The following is a 15803-nucleotide window of genomic DNA, read 5'->3' as shown; positions in this document are numbered from 1 at the left end:
TGAGAGGTCACAAAATATTCCAACTATCTTCATCTTTTTGTTGATGGACTCCGAAACATTGGCAGCAAATGCAAATATAGCATCTTCTGTTGATAACCCCTTCTGAAATCAAAACAGACTTTTACTGATGATCTTATATTCAATGAAGTGATTAACAATCCTGGCATGCGTTAGTTTCTCTAAAACCTTAGAAAAACTCGTCAGTAGTGAGATTGGCCGATAGTTAGCAGTATCTGCCTTATCTCCCTTTTTATACAGAGGTTTCACAACTGCATACTTAAGTCTTTCGGGTAGTATTACTTGCTTAAGTGACGCATCAAAAATGTGGAAAAGGATTCTACTTAAGTGGCCGCAGCAGTATTTTAATAATTTGCTGGATATGTTGCCAACTCCAGTGGAGTTTTTACTTTTCAGGGATCTAATTATTCTTTCAATTTCTGGAATAGTGACTGTTGTTATTTTGATTTGTGGTACTGTGCCAGGTACGCTGGCTTGCAGAAAACTAATGGCTTGATTTATGGAGCCTTGCGATCCAATTTGTTCTGTTACTGTTAAAAAATGTTTGTTGAACATATCAGCAACTGTTTTTGGATCACTAACAATATGATCCTGATTTTTATTTGAATATTTTCACTGTGAGCTGCACTTTTCCCCGTTTCCTTCTTTACAAAATTCCAAATAGTTTTTACTTTATTGTTCAAGTTATCAATTTCTGCCTTTAAGAACATGTTCTTTGATGCCTGTATGGTTTTGTTAAGAATTTTACTGTACAATTTGTAATGCTTAATCTTATGTGAATCATCTGATGTCTTGGCCCCTGCATAAAGCTCCCTTTTTGTTCTACAGGAAATTTTGATGCCCTTAGTAACCCAAGGCCTGTGATCTGATTTATACAGATTTTCTCTAATTAACTTTTTAGGAAATGTTTCTTCAAAAATACTTGTAATATCGTTGATAAATATATTAAATTTGGAGTTTACATCAATAGCAGCATACACAGAAGACCAGTCCATGTGCTGTAGTTTATGTTTAAAGTTTTCCATGTTGTGTGTGTTTGTAATCCTAATGTTTCTCCAAATGAAATTTACTCCTTTGTACATTTATTTGGTTTATGGTGAGGAACTGTCCATCATGATCAGATAGGCCATTTGTAACATTTTTTACGCTTAAATTATTATATGCATCCTTATCTATAAATATATTATCTATTAATGTACTAGAACTAGCTGTTACTCTAATTGGACTGTTTACCACTGACACTAAATTGTAAGAGCACATCAGGTGCTCAAGATCTGTTCTATTCCTGTTTTCTGTTAAAAAGTCCACATTAAAGTCACCCATTACAATGACTGATTCAGTTTTTCTAGACAGGCCGGACAAGAGTGATTCAATATTTCCCATAAAAACGTTCAGATATCCAGCAGGAGCCCTGTAAATTGACAGCACAATAACTGTTGCACTGTCTGTTGTTATCTCAATACCACACACCTCAAAGTGCTGTTCCACACAATATTTGCTTAAATCTAGAGATTTATACACTACATTATTCCTAATAAATATTGCGACACCACCCTTTTCCATACTAGATCTACAATAGTGGGCAGCTAAACAAAAGTTTTCAATCTGTAACATGTTGATTCCGTCTGTGATATGATGTTCAGAGAAACACAATATATCAGGTTCACTTCCACACTCTTCATCACTCTGAATTAGCAGTTGGTCTATTTTATTTTTCAGACCTCTTATAGTTTGATGAAATACAGACAAAGTTTGACACTTGCTCACCTTTACATTTGTATATTTGTTTGTGGTATTTTTTCTCAGTAGACTAGTTAGTTCTGCTTGTGGCGCTGGAGTCCCATGTTTAATACACGAGAGAGTTGTTTCATATGATTTTGACTGTTTTTCTCTCGTGTCACTCAACAAAAAAACGCTGAGTTACCTTTCTGTTTCGTGTAGGACGAGCTGCTGCTTCTGCTGTGTGTGGTTCAGCTGCTAGTTCTCGTACTGAAGGTACTGCTATTTCAGATGATGATGCTGTTTCACTTGGTGATGATGTCGGTTCCACACAATGGGATAGGTGGTTTGGCCATAGAAAGTTTTTGCAATTAAACATGCTACACTCATTTGCATTTTCAGTATGTTTTACGCTGTATTTGTGTTTGGGTACAATGTTTTCCTCACTGATGTTTGGTTCTCTATAACTGAGTGGTATTATGGGCCCACTTAGTGCTTTTTCTTTCATTACAGTCTCTAATATGAAATTTGTGATTTCTCTCCTCCCAAGATTGTTTAGGTGAAACCCGTTTCGTGTATAAAACTTTCTGTGAAATTCGCTTGCTTCAATTATCGTAATATTTGAGAATTCTGAGCACAGTTTGTAGATCTGCGAATTTACGCTGGTTACTTCTGTGTTTACACATGACCAGTTTGGAAGATCATGTCTGAAAGGCATCCACTAAAAACACTTTCTTCGATACAATGCACGGTAATTTGGCTTTTAAAATTTTTATTAGATGTTGGCTGTTGTTGCAAGCAACATCGTTTGTTGATGTTGCAATTACCACAACGTCAGAGGTGCAAGATTTGGGGGTAATAATAATAATAATAATAATAACAGCTTTATTCAACATCGAATGGTACACTGCACATGTACAAAGAAACAGTAATGATTAAAGTTATTTGTACAATACGCAAGACACATTCTTCTGAATACGTCATTAATTTACAACAAAATTACAATAAGATGTTTACTGATTTCTATTCACATAATTTCACAAAGCATTTGTTGTTCTTCATATAAGTATGGTACTCTTCTAATGAGTAGAAAGGGTGTTTTACTAAAAATTTCTTAAGTTTATGTTTCAGTTTAATTGTAGGAAGAGCCATGACTGCACTAGGCAGTGCATTAGCTAATTTTATACCTGCGTACTGAGGCCCCCTTTCGTAAAGCGCTGTTCTGTTGCTGCCAATGTAAAAACTTTCTTTATTTCTAGTATTGTATTGGTGGAAATCTGAATAAGTGTTTGGGTGCAGTCTTTTCACAAGCAGTATGGCTTTTAGAATGTATGTGTTTATAACAGTTAACACCTCTGTTTTTGGAAACAAGTTGCGACAAGATCCCCTATATTTTGCTCCACAGATTATTCTCACACCCCTTTTTTGAACAATGAGTAGCTTATGTAGATTAGCTTTGGTTGTTGCCCCCCAAATTTCAATACCGTAGTTCAAGTGAGAGGAGAAAAGAGCATGGTATGCAGTCTTTAGGACTACGGTGTCTCTACAGAACTTGTTAATAGTACTGATTGCAAATATTTTTTTTGACAACTTAGTTGCTAGGAAGTCAATATGCGTGTCCCATTTCAGGTTGCTTTGGATTGTTCTGCCAAGGAATTTTACACTAGACTCTTTCTTTACCAATTCGTTGCCCATGTATAATTTAATTTCAGTATTCAAACTACTTTTGTTAAACTCCATCAAACATGTTTTACTGGTGCTAACATTTAAATGGCTTTCATTAAAAAACTGAACAATTTCTTTTGTCACATTACTGCACTCAGCCTCTAGTTCATTACATGATTCCTTTTTACATACGATGGACGTGTCATCGGCATACAGAACAATTTTGGAATTTATAGTACAGTATTTAATATCATTCACATAGATCAAGAACAGAAGGGGGCCCAACACCGAGCCCTGGGGCACACCATATTTTATGCAAGTGATCTCAGATTTGTAGACACCACTTTCCGTTTTAAGTAGAACACATTGTTTTCTATTGCTCATATAACAGTTTATTAGGTCATAAGCAGCGCCTCTAATGCCCATCTTCCACAGCTTGTCTAATAGGATGTCACCATTCACACAATCAAAGGCTTTTTCCAGGTATAGGTATACACCTGCCACATGTTCCTTGCTTTCAATACCCCCTATCCCTTCTTCAATTAGTTGAGCAACTGCAGTGCTAGTTGATTTACCTTTTAGGAATCCATTTTGATTTTCGAACATCAGGTTGTGTTTGTTAAGAAAGTTTATAATCCTGTTGTATATAACTTTCTCAATTATTTTGGAAAAGACAGGAAGGACTGAGACTGGTCTGTAGTTTTCTATTTTGTTGTTGTCACCTTTCTTAAAAATGGGTGTTACCTGTGCTATTTTGAGTCTGTCTGGAAAGGTGCCTGATTCTATTATATTGTTGACTGCTGTAGACAGAGGTAGAGAGACATTTTGGCTACAGGCTTTTAAAACATTAGTATTTAGGCCATCATGCCCAGCTGAATTAGAGGGTTTTAGAGAGCTAATGATGCCCATTATTTCTGCACAGTTTGTGGGGGCTAGATATATACTATGGTCACACGTATTACCTTTAAAACTGTAGTGCATGTTTTTATGTTTGACATTTATGGCTTCCCCTATGGAAGAAAAATATTCATTAAAAATATTTGCAATTTCCTGTTGGTCTTTTATGAGCATACCATTGTGGTTAATAGTAAAGTCCATACAGGATTTGTCATTGCAGGTTCTAAAACTGTTTATGACTGCCCAGATGCCAGCAGTTACGTTGTGTGAGTTTTGAAGCTTATTTGCCACATAGTTGCTCCTGGTCTCTGATAGTAAGTCCTTATAGTGTGCTTGATATATTTTGAAGGCTTCCTTTACCTCAGGAATCTCTCTATTATTCAGCATTGCACTGTGGAGTAGTTTTAATTTTTCCCTTGCTTCAAAGACATTACTATTTACCCAAATATTTTTGTTTATATTTTTTGTTTGTTTCATTTTTGTGATTACAACTGGGCATGTGGTATCAAGGCAGTAATAGAAGTCAGCAGCAAAGGTATCATATGAAAAGCTACTATTTTCAAACCATTTTGTTTGTGCTAGCATGCAGTTTAGTCTGTTTATGTTGTCATTATACATTATTCTTTTAGTTACAAACTGTTGCTTTGGAGTGACAGTGGGGGCCTCATGGAGCTCCAATTTAAGCTGTACTGCATGGTGATCTGAGATGGTTAGTTTTAAAACCGATGCACTGTGGGATAGGTGGGTCATGTTTGTTATTACGTTGTCAAGACATGTTTTACTACTGCCAATTTCTCTAGTGGGTTCCCGAATGAGTGGGGTCAGGTTAAATTCATCACACAGACGATGTAACTTTTTGGTGCTGACATCATTTGTTAATTAATCTATATTTATGTCCCCTGTAATTATAATATTTACATGACCATTTGGCCCAGAAAATGTTGTGTCTATATATACAAGCAAGTCAGAAAGATTTACAAAAAAAGGTATCTGTATTTGCTGCAGGTGGCCTGTAAACACCGATAACTGTTATGTTATCTCTACCCCATTTCAGGTTTATTGCAGCAAATTCTGAGACGCCTTCCAAGCAGAAGGCACTCACATCAATAACATTAAAATTACTTTCATTTACAGTGAAAATTGCTACACCTCCCCCAGTCTTGTCTTTTCTACTGTAGGCTGTGCAGAATTTCGTACACAATGGTTGACTAATGATAATTAGAGCTTCATTGTACCAATGTTCAGTTACAACTAATATATCGGGTTTGTCAATCCGTGAAATTACATCTAGATCATTATGCTTATTTCTAAGACTACCAAGATTCTGGTGTATGATTTTAAGGCTGAGTTTTACCTGCTGGACCTTAGAGGATAATTTTGGACAAGCAATGAGGCCAGCAGGCTTTACAATTTTCCCTGGCTTGCCAGTGGTGGCTGGTGTTGTGGCAGATTTTGTTGAGGTGGTTTGTAACACCCCATGGCAATGGACTTCTTTTCACCACTTTGTGAACAATGTCGCCTGACTGCCTCAATAATTTTGCTACTAACAATCTTTTTGCCTCTTCTGTTCATGTGCAGCCCATGAGATGTGTGCAGCTCCCTTTCTAGATAGCTGACATCTACTAGAGACACATTCTGAAATTTACTACATAGAGCTTTAATCCTGTCATTTGTTTTATGAACTTCCCGGTTCACAACAGACTGTTTCATAAGATCATGCCTCTGTGGAATGTTGACAACAATTGTTTTAGTGTCATTTAACTTACCCAGTACCATTTTCATATGTCTAATTGCATCATTTGCTTGATTTCTTGCTACATCATATGAACCTCCCATAATAATGACACAGTCATTGGATGAGAAGGAGTTACAATCCTGCAGGCACGGCTTCTCTACAGCAGAAAGAGGGGCTCCAGGCTGGATGTGGCCTACCGCTGCAAAGTTGTCTTGCATATTTGCGATGTTTTGCGCTATTTCACGTCCGTGGCTGTCTCCATATAATAGAATCCGGCCCTGCTTGTGTTTCTGATTGTAGTCGTTTCTTCTGTTTTTCTCTAGGGACGATTTCTTGCGAGTAATTTCACAGATTCCATTTCCTTGGACGGTTTGTTTACGTTCAGTTTCACGTTTTGCACACGAGTTTGGGACTTGGTGTTTTCTGAACTTATCACTGACAGTTTTTTTGCTGCTTGAAGGATTACTTCTAGCTTGCACGGCCTGAACTTGTTCTTGTTCCACTATTTCGTCGAGAATTTGAAACCTGTTTTGAGTAAGGACGGCAGGACAGCTTTCCTTGGTTTTTAGTTTAGGCCTACATTCGTTCATCAGGCGCTGTTGTTCAAATTCGCACAACTTCTTATTTAAGAGAGTAACTTCAGCCTTTAGGCTCTTTATTTCACTTACCATATCGCCGACTAGTACAGATAATTCACACCTACACTCACAAATTTTTGCTTTATGATAGTTATCTGAATTCTGAACGCGGCACTGACTACAGTTCCAGCATGTTATAAATTCATTATTTTCTTTCACAGATGAGTCCACTTTTGCACATCGAAAATGATACGATTTATTACATTCCTTGCACGTGATTCCTGTTTTCAGTACTTTTCCGCATTTTTTACACTTTTCCCCGTCAAAATACGAGTTTTTACGTAAGCTAAGAACTTTACCATTACTATTTGCCGCCATCTTGTCAAAATGTTTTGGTTAACGTTTTTGAGTACGAAACTTGCATTAGCTTGAGGGTAAACGTAGCCTAAACATTCAATCTGAGCGTTTTCATTTAAAAGTTTAGATAAATTGCGTCCTTGGCTGTCACCTAAGATAACAGCCTTGAGCTTTTGGCCATACGATTTTTGTTTTTCATCAGATTTCGTGTTTACTTCCACTTTGTTTTGGGAAGTACTAATAAGTAACTTTGGGTTTGTGGGCGGTGGTTGCGACATTTTTGGTTGAATATTAGTTTTAGATGACAATAGACATGGTTGCACTTTACCGTTTGGGGTGGTACACATATTTTTCCTGGAATTCTTATTTGCAGCACTAGAATCATTGTCCTGGTTTACAGTAACATGCTTGTTATTACTGGGATTCCTAGCCATACGTGGATAACACGAACACAATACACTGTCTTTGCGGCCATCACTTTCACTTTGGGCAGTTTCTTCTCTACTTAATACTCTCACCTGTGGGAGGCATTTCTTTATTATGCTGATACTTCTGGGTTTCTTACAGCTGTCATTATCTGGAATGGATAGAGTGTTGCCTAATCTACAAAACCTTTGTGTGCACCCCACACACTGTCAGCTACCTGAGTAACAGCCTCTGACATGTAGTGCGCACCTGATTCAGTTAGGGAGACCCTACTGTTCTCAGTTCTATGCCTCATGTCCAGGAAGCCACAGCCTAACTTGTCACAGAGCTTCCAAAGTCTCTTAGTCAGTCCTCCCAGTCCACACAGAACCAAAGGGCCACAATCATTTCTGGATCTATGCTGCAAACTGTGAGCTTCATTTAAACTCCATGTACAAGGCTGGCCTTCTCAACCACCTCTGCCAATCGCTGGAGTGACCTAGGTATAAACTTGGAGTCCGCACGACAGGCATCGTTTGTTCCAACGTGTGCCACAGTCTGCAGTTGGTTGCACTCTGTTCCCTCAATGGCTGCCAGAAAAGCCTCTTCAACAAGTTGAATGAGGCACCCAGGCATACACCCTGAGTGTGCCTGGCATTCTTCCCTGTTACTTGCTGCCATTTCCCTGAGGGGTACCATCATTCGCCGTACCTTTGAACAATGATTACTAGACCCCTACCCTTTTGCGTTTACCTCCACTTGGCTCCAGGCAAAACAGGTTTCCCCAAAACAGATGAAGTGAGTTCCACTGGCTCAGTTTCAGATTCAGACATGTTGGTTAAGAGCATCAGTGTAACATCCTGAGTCCTGCCTGGTCCCTGTCCACCTTTACAGGATACCTAGATCTGTCACTGACACAGCACTCACAGTCAAGTGGGTGAGTAATGACAGATCTTGTACTTTCTGTAGAGGAGACAGGATCCACAGGGAGTGACACACAGGCAGTGGAAACACTGGCGATTCCCTCTCTCAGTGCTTGGAGAGAGGAATGGTTGGTCCCTCCCATCAGTGTGACTGAATAGTGATGCCCATCACTCTGTGTGATGCAGGCTGTGCTGGTTAGGCACTGCTGACACACTGCCACAACATAAAATTGGTGCACCTTAATTCCCACCACAGTGCCTTGCAGTTGCCTCTTTATTTGCCTGAACATGCATGCCTGGATGGAACCTTGTGTTTACAGTGGCACAGCCGTTGGTCCAGGGGAGCACGGCACCTAGCATGGTATGTTGAAGATATAATGAGGCTGATGACTGTGCAGCACCTCAGTCAGACTGCACCCACCGATTGGAGCTACTCTGATGTCGAAAAAATGGACGGGGCCTCATCTTGAGGGATCTCAGAAGTGTTTTCTTCAGTTGTGATTTGAATGTCCTGGCCAACCTCTCCCCAAGTAGGGACCAGCAAAATCCATGTTCACTCAGTCCCATGGGTGCTCTGGCATACAACATAATTTTTGTGTCAAGTCAGTCTTGTTGTGTGTGCACACTGACCTGATTCTTACCTCATGCTTCATGGTAGAATTAATTGCTGGCCAGGTCAGTGCTTTCATTTAGGACAGCCCCCAATGAGATACATATACCATGAGTAGAATGCATTGTCACAGTAGTGGAATAACAACACAGTAATTTGATCTTCCATAACTAGCAGTAGAACAATGTCAACAACGCTGAGCTTATTGTGACGTTTGAAATGCACACGGAGCACTGGGTCTGACCCCACAGGAAACCACACCAGCTATCCCTGCTGGACCACTGTAACAACTCTGTGAAGTAGCAGATCCTCACTTTTAGCTCCAGCGTCTTACCTCGCCATCCACAGAAATTCGTTGAGGGTATCCCGAAGGTTCTGGTCAAGTGCAAAACACATTACCTCCTGCTTTTCAAAATTGATGTTGGGGTCCATCTGTAACTGTACTCACAAACAAGGCCAAATGCTGTAAACTGTGCACTGTTACATCCAGAAACTTGGGCTGGGGACCAAACAGGAAGATGAGTGGTTTACAGTCTGTAAGCAGATGGAACTTAGTGTCACACAAGAAGACATGGAACTTTTTAATGCTACATATGATTGTGAATGTTTACTTCTCAATCTGTGCTGCTGACAAAGTTCCTGAGATAAAGAGAGTAGGCTCCTCCAGGACATTTGGATTTGGATGTGAGGGAGAATGACTTCTATACCATATTGTGATGCATCAGCAGCCAGAGTCAAAGGCTTACTGGGGGTAAATGTGGCCATATGCAAAGCGGAACAGAGGTGTTGCTTTAGTTTCTGGAATGCTGACTGACAAGCCTCGAACCACTCAAAATTTGCCCCTTTTTTATGAAGCTGACTGAATGGATGACAAAGTTGAGCAGACCGGGCAATGAATTTCGCTTAGTAATTTACCTTCCCTAAAAACAACCACAGGTTCGTAATATTCTTAGGAACTGGCAACGTGTTGAATATTGCAAGATGGTGTATCTTACTTAACACATGTCCAAAACACTATATATCTCAAGCTTGAAACATAACCCATTGTTTAACATTCACGAAAAAACTGCTTGCAAATTCTGTAAATGCTGTACTGTTGTGGAGCCAATAACCCAGATGTCATCCAGATAGCTGATGCTATGTGGACTGTCTTTGATATGTTGTTAAGAAAATGCTATAATATTCATGGAGTTGATCTGCCCAAATTGCAACCAGTTAAACTGGTAGATCCCAAAAGGAGAATTCAACACTAAAATCTGCTGAGACTCCAGAGTCCAATGACTGTTGCAAGTATGCATCTCAGAGGTCAATTTTGGAAGAACACTGGCCACTGGCTAACATAGCAAACAACTTTTCAGAACATGGTAAGGAATAAGCATCCTTTTAACTTTGTGCAGTGATCATGTGCTTGAAATCACCACAAAATCTACCATCACCACTGGGTTTCCGGATGAGGACCATGGGGTGACAGGCTTGATGAAACAAGTGGCACCACTGTGAGATTCTGTCATCTGTTGAGTTCTGCCTTACTTTATCTCACACAGAAAAAGGGCAAGCGGCAGGCTCGACGGAACTTAGGAACCGCTGACAGTTTCAATATAATGTGGGCTGCAAAATTGGTGGCTCTACTCTGATCCTTACCAAAATCTGTGTGAATAACTGTAGCAGTGCCTCCAGATTTTGAAATGGCACTACCTGAAAAACTAGATCCACTCTGTCAAATACAAAAATATTTTCTGCCAATTGTGAATTGACAACCAGAAATGCAAGCTGGCATTTCATATTTTTGTATTTGGCTGTGACTACCAGTAGTCTCCACAAGGGAATCTGCTGCCCACTATGAGATACTACTCGGTGCTGAAGGCGCTGTAAGGAAGGGTACCCTAACCAGTGATAAGTATTCAAATTGGTTAGAGTTGTCAAAGCCCCTGTGTCTAATGGAAACTTCATGCTACACCCAACAATCTCCAAGTCTACAAGGAGAATGTGCAGCTGCAGCCCTACTGATGTGCTTGTGGAATTGATTGTGAACATGGAAACATTGTCCCTTGTTGCAGCTTGCCAATGTTATCCACATTGGATGCTAAATGTCCTGGCATGCACAGTAAGATGCAAAGAAATGGAGGCATTATAGTGACCATTAGCCTGGGCAAGACTCCTCCACTTGCAGTGATGTGTCTGGTGCCGTGGTAGTATGGCACTCTGTGCCTGTTGTGGAAGACTCATGCTGCAGTGACAGAGTGATCAGCTGTGGCACCCATCTCCATAGCAGACCTGCACCGGACTGCTGGAGTGCCAACTCTGATACTGAGCCCATCCGGCCACCTCAACAACAAGATCACTGAAGTTGAATTACTTCTGATGAGGGCCCATCTGTTTAGTGTGATTCATCATGTTTTGCCACATGATCACATATCGACAATGTGAATTTTAACTGAAGACATTGAAATATCTTGAAAACTAACATTGGATCAAAAAAGTTATAATTCCAATTTGCTTGTCTCAGAGAAGGCATCCAATGACACCATACTCAACCCCTCACCCCACCCAGTGCATGGGTGGCAGGAGGTAACTTTGAAATCTTCACTGGGAACCCCCATTTTTTTACTCCAGATTATGATTCTATGGTAAAATCTAAATACGGTTTTATCTCGAGCATTTTCAACATTTTGACAGAGATGACACTGATGTGGGTGAGCTAACTGTAAAAATTGTTAGTTCACCTAAACAGGTCATTCCAAACGATTTAAATATGCTACATCTCATATTAGTAAATTGTCGAAGTGTCTGTAGCAAGAACCCCGATTTACTCTCTGAAATAAACAATAGTAATGCAAATATTGTATTAGGTACCAAAAGCTGGTTGAAACCAGACATAAATAACAGTGAAATTTTGAACTCAGGTTGGACAAAGTTTAGGAAGGATAGGACTGATGCTATGGGAGGTGGTGTGTTCATTGCAGTTAAAAACTGTTTAAATGCAGTTGAGATCGATACTGGATTAGACTATGAAATAGTCTGGATAAAGTTGTCAGTTAGACAAGGAGTGACTATTGTGTTAGGATGTCGTTATAGACCACCAGCATCTGCAACAAATGTCGCAGAACGTTTCAGGGAAAGTTGAGTACATAGGAAATAAATATCCAAATTATCCATTAGTTGTAGGTGGAGATGTTAATCTGGCGCCAATTGACTGGGAATATTACACATTTATCAGAGGGGGCAGAAGCAAAGATTCATGTGAAGTTATCCTAGGAGTATTCTCAACATACAACCTTGAGAAATTGGTTAGAAAACCAACTCGAGATGGGAACATATTAGATACCTTAGTGACAAACAGGCCTGTTCTTTTTGAGGCAGTTAATGTAGAAGAAGGTATTAGTAAACATAATGTCATTGTGGCTTCTATGTCAGTGGAAGTTGCAAAAAACTAAAGAAACAGTATACAGTTTTCTTGTTTGGGACAGTAGGTAAAAGTGTCATTAATGAGTGTCTTCATAGTGAGCACCAAGCATTCACCAAGGGACACAAAGATATTGAGCATCTTTGGTCAGAATTTAAAGGTATTGTCTACCACGTGCTAGAGAACTATGTGCCTAGCAAAATTATAGGAGAGGGAAAGGGTCCACCTTGGTTTAACAAACATATTATGAAGTTTCTAAGAAAGCAGAGAATTTTGCACAGTCATTTTAAATGTAGTCACTGTCCCATTGACAAACAGAAATTATGCAAAATGAAAGCAGATGTCAAAAGGGCAATGAGAGATACTTTTAATGCAATTGAAAGCAATATTTTACATGTAGAGTCTAAAAATAACCCCAAAAAATGTTGGTCATACGTAAAATCTATGAATGCTACAAATAATTCAATATCTTCTCTTGCTGAGAGTATGGGTAATGTAACGGACGATGATAAACTGAAGGCGGAAATCGAAACCTAGCTTTCAAAAACTCGTCTATGTTAGAGGACTGCAGCACCATTCCCCCTTTCAATTATCCAACAGTCACAAGGATGGCTCACATAGTGTTCAGTGTATCTGGGATAGTAAAACAGTTATGATCCTTGGACACCAGGAAGGCATCTGGCACAGACGGTATCCCTGTAAGATTTTATGTTGACTATGGTACAAATAAAGCACCATTCTTATCCATCATCTATCAGAGATCATTGGAACAGAGGAAAGTTCCACAGGACTGGAAGAAGGCCCAGGTCATAGCAGTCTATAAAAAGGGTTGAAAATAGGATGTACATAATTACCGCCCAATTTCACTGACATTGATTGTTGTAGAATCATGGAACATATTTTGTGTTCAGACATAATGACCTTACTAGACCCTGAGAAACTCATCTGCAGAAACCAGCACAATTTTGGGAGGCAGCGGTCATGCATGACACAGCTGGCCCTCTTTGTGGATGATATGCAACAGGCTCGAGATACCAGCTCCCAGGTTGATGCCATATTCCTCATCTTTCAAAAGGCATTCGACTCAGTTCCGCACTGTCGCTTGCTCCAAAAAGTACACGCTTACGGTCTATCTGATGACATATGCGGTTGGATAGAAAGTTTTCTGACAGGCAGAGCAGTATGTCATCCTGAATGGGGAGACTTCAACAGAAACAGGCATGGCATCATGTGTCCCCCAGGGCAACATAATAGGTTCACTACTTTTTACGATTTACATAACGATCTGGTTGAAAGTGGTACCACATGAAAGTTGTGAACAAATCAATGAGGATTTGCAGATAATAAATGTGTGGTGTAATGACTGGCAGTTATCTCTCAATGTTAGTAAGTGTAACCTACTGCATATAACAAAACAAAAATCCCCATTAATGTACGAGTACAAAATAAATGCACAGTCTTTGGAAGTGAACATCTGTCAAGTATCTCGGTGTGACTATTCGAAATAATCTCAAATGGAATGATCAGATTCTGCAAGTAATGGGTAAGGTGAACTCTAGATTGTGATTTATTTGTAGAATCCTGAAGTGATGCAGTCCTTCAACAAAGGAAATTGCATAAAATACGTTGTTAGTTCATCCAGTCTTCGAGTAATGTTCATCCATATGGGACTCTTACCAGTTGGGTCTGATTCAGGAGACTGAGAAGATCCAAAGAAGAGTGGCAAGATTCGTGACTGGTACATTTAGTCCTGATGAGAGCATCACAAATCTCATAGAAAGTTTGAAGTGGGACACACTTGCAGATAGATGACATGCTAAATGGAAGGGGCTGCTCACTAAATTCCAAAATCCAATCTTTGGCAAGGATGTAGAGCATATGTTATTACCACCAACTTTCAAATCACGCAATGCTCACCATTCAAAGATAACGGAAATTAGAGCTCGTACAGATGCATTTAGACAGTTGTTTTTCCCCTTCCATGATCTGCGAGTGGAACATAGGGGGGAAATATGAATTTGGCATGAATAGTGCCCACCACCACACATCACTTGGTGGCTAGGGGAGTATATATGTAGATGTAGACGGCACTGTAGTATGAGTCATAGAAATGGGTACACATTCATAATTTATGACATGCTACTCAATGGCCCCTGAATGTTCGATGGCACACGGGTCCCTGACAGAATGCTGCAAGGGTAGGACAGGCCTTCAGGAAATCCCATTTGCAACATTGTATTCCTCTGACATAACAAACAGGGAACTACTCGACAGGCCACTGTGGCCATGGGTCAAGGTGAACACTACTCTACTTTTCCAATTACAGTAAGTGTTCAAACGTAGTACTGCCAGTGTCAAAAAACTTAGTGATCAACTTTTCAGATGACCACACACAGGACAGAAGCATATCTGAGGGAATGACAGTAAAGGCATTACTGATGTGGTTGATTACATCTTCACGCCCTGTTGGCACTTGCTGGTACACCTTATCTTTTTAATATCCCCACAGAAAGAAATCCGGCGATACAGTGGCCCAATTAATAGGATCACCTCTGTCAATCCATTGACCAGTGTAAACACGGCGTAACACTTCCTTCGATTCAGTTGTGTAATGTACTGGGCAACCATCATGCTGAAACAACATACACTGTCGAATGTCCATGGCAATGTTCTGCAATAGTACCAGTAGTTCCTGTTCCAAAAATTTTCAACATTTACGTCCATCCAACATGTTGTAAATAAAATAAAAACCATTGAATTTCTTCTCCATGATGCCACACCTTTTGTTAACTGACCAAGGACATTGATGGTCAGCTTGTCATAACCAGTGGGGATTGTCTACACTCTGTGACGAAGCAAGCTAGAATAATTTTCACTTCCCCTCTCATTTTGCCATCTGCCTCCTTAAAATTCATTTTGTTCTTAACTAATTACCATTAACATGCATGAGTATAATCTGCATTTTAATCAAAGAGAATGGTTGGCCATCAGTCTACATCTACCTCCTGGCAGATTAAAACTGTGTGCCCGACCGAGACTCGAACTCGGGACCTTTGCCTTTCGCGGGCAAGTGCCCGGTACCGGGCGTGAGTCGTGCTTCGGTAGCTCAGTTGGTAGAGCACTTGCCCGCGAAAGGCAAAGGTCCCGAGTTCGAGTCTCGGTCGGGCACACAGTTTTAATCTGCCAGGAAGTTTCATATCAGCGCACACTCTGCTGCAGAGTGTAAATCTCATTTCAGTCTACATCTACATCTACATTTATACTTTTGCAAGCTACCCAACGGTGAGTGGTGGAGGGCACTTCACATGCCACTGTCATTACCTCCCTTTCCTGTTCCTGCTGCATATGGTTCGCAGGAAGAACAATTGCCGGAAAGCCTCCGTGCGTGCTCGAATCTCTCTAATTTTACATTCATGATCTCCTTGGGAGGTATAAGTAGGAGGAAGCAATATATTCGATACCTCATCCAGAAATGCACCCTCTCGAAACCTGG

The sequence above is a fragment of the Schistocerca gregaria genome, chromosome 7, assembly GCF_023897955.1.
Source record: "Schistocerca gregaria isolate iqSchGreg1 chromosome 7, iqSchGreg1.2, whole genome shotgun sequence".
NCBI classification, from domain to species: Eukaryota; Metazoa; Arthropoda; class Insecta; order Orthoptera; family Acrididae; genus Schistocerca; species Schistocerca gregaria.
This window is presented reverse-complemented; position numbering follows the sequence as displayed.